Source organism: Colobus angolensis, unplaced genomic scaffold (genome assembly GCF_000951035.1).
Source record: "Colobus angolensis palliatus isolate OR3802 unplaced genomic scaffold, Cang.pa_1.0 Scaffold122, whole genome shotgun sequence".
NCBI classification, from domain to species: Eukaryota; Metazoa; Chordata; class Mammalia; order Primates; family Cercopithecidae; genus Colobus; species Colobus angolensis.
The window spans coordinates 659,588-661,725 of NW_012113364.1; positions in this window are offsets into that span (position 1 = coordinate 659,588).

The following is a 2,138-nucleotide window of genomic DNA, read 5'->3' on the forward strand; positions in this document are numbered from 1 at the left end:
TAATTAACTCAAAACAGGAGTATGGTCACACATAAACACATACGCACACACACATGCACACACTCAAAGGTCCTTTCCTAAAATTGTTGGGTTGGAGGAGAATGGATGGATGGCTCACCACCACTCTGTCTGACGATGTTGTATTTTCCAAAAATGCACACTGCAATATTTCTGGTCTCTGAACTTTGCAACTGCTTGACCAATAGAATGTGGGAGAAATTATGTTATAGAACTTCCAAGATTAGGTCATAAAAGGTTGTGTGAGGCTGGCTGTCTCTCTCAGGATTCTTGCCCAGGAAACCCCAATAGAATGTGGGAGAAATGAGCTGGGTGCAGTGGCTGACGCCTGTAATCCCAGCACCTTGGGAGGTGGAGGCGGGCGAATCACCCGAAGTCAGGAGTTCAAGACCAACCTGGCCAACATGGTGAAATCCCATCCCTATTAAAATATAAAAATTAGCTGAACATGGTGGCAGGCACCTATAATCCCAGCTACTTGGAGGACTGAGGCAGGAGAATCGCTTGAATCCAGGAGGCAGAGGTTGCAGTGAGCTGAGATGGTGCCACTGTACTCAAGCCTAGGTGACAGAGTGAGACTCCATCTCAAAAAAAAAAAAAAAAAGAATGTGGGAGAAAAGATTAGGTCATAAAAGATGATGTGAACCTGGCTCTGTCTCTCAGGATTCTTGCCCCTGGAACCCAGCCACCATGCTGTGAGGAAGCCCCGGCAACAAGGAGATGCCATGTGGAGATGTTCCAGCCAGAAGCTCCAGCTGAGGTCTCAGCCAGGAGCCAGCATCAGCTACTAGACATATGAGTGAACAAGTCTTTGGATAATTCCAGCCACCAGTCTCCAAGCCGTCCCTGCTGATTCCGAGTGTAGCAGAGACAAGCTAATCCCACTTAGTCCTGCCTAAATTATAGTGTTGTGAGCAAAATAAGGGTTGTCATTTGCTTTAAGCCACTAAATTTGGGGGTAATTTGGAACACATTTATATTAGAAGCTTTGCAGGGTTGTACTGGTTTGAATGGCAAACACATTTTCTAATAGAGTACTGAATTAGAATCCTCAGAAAATGTCAATATTATGAACTAATTTTAGTTTACAACTTATTTGTGATGAACATCAAAATTATCTTCAGAGATAAGTATCTAGAAAGTAGACTTTCCATGTATATAAAAATGAATATCTGTAAAATTGAAAGCCATTTTCCATTAAAAGCCACAGAAAGAACTCCAGCAGTGAGGACCCCAGCTCCAGAAGCCACCATGTAAAACCTACAGTGGGAAGCTTCTGTGGGAGATTGAAAAGGATGTAGTGATTATGGTGGGTTTTTTTTTTTTCTTTTTTTGAGACGGAGTCTCCCTCTGTCACTCAGGCTAGAGTGCAGTGGCATGACCTCTGCTCACTGCAGCCTCTGCCTCTTGGGTTCAAGCTGTTCTCCTGCCTCAGCCTCCTGAGCAGCTGGGATTACAGGTGCATGCTACCACACCCAGCTAATTTTTGTATTTTTAGTAGACAGCATGTTGGCCAGGCTGGTCTTGAACTCCTGACCTCAAGTGATCCACCCACCTCAGCCTCCCAAACTGCTAGGATTACACTTGTGAGCCACCGTGCCCGGCCCCTCCAATGTTATGTTTTGAGATTTTTCCACGTTGGTTTGTGTAGTTGTAGTTTATGTGTTAATCTCTGCATGATATTCTATTCTACAATAAATTTTAGTTAGTTCACCTATTCCCCTATCACTAAAATAAATTTTAGTTCACCATTACCCTATTGGTGAGTGTTTATTTCAAAAGGCTCATTTTCATATAAGTTGATGTATGAACATACTTCTGTTTTTTTATGGCTGTATGTGAGAATTCTTCTGAAAAATGCACTTACAGATGGTGATATGGTATTGTATGGATCACCAATCTTCAACTTTAGTGGGTACCACCAAAGTGGCTGTGCCAGTTAACACTCCACTAGTGGTTTTGGGAATACATTTTGCTCAGTTTTCCTACTTTCATATTTGTCAGATCACTAGGTGTGAAGTTGTTTCCTTCCTTCCTTCCTTCCTTCCTTCCTTCCTTCCTTCCTTCCTTCCTTCCTTCCTTCCTTCTTTCTTTCTTTCTTTCTTTCTTTCTTTCTTTCT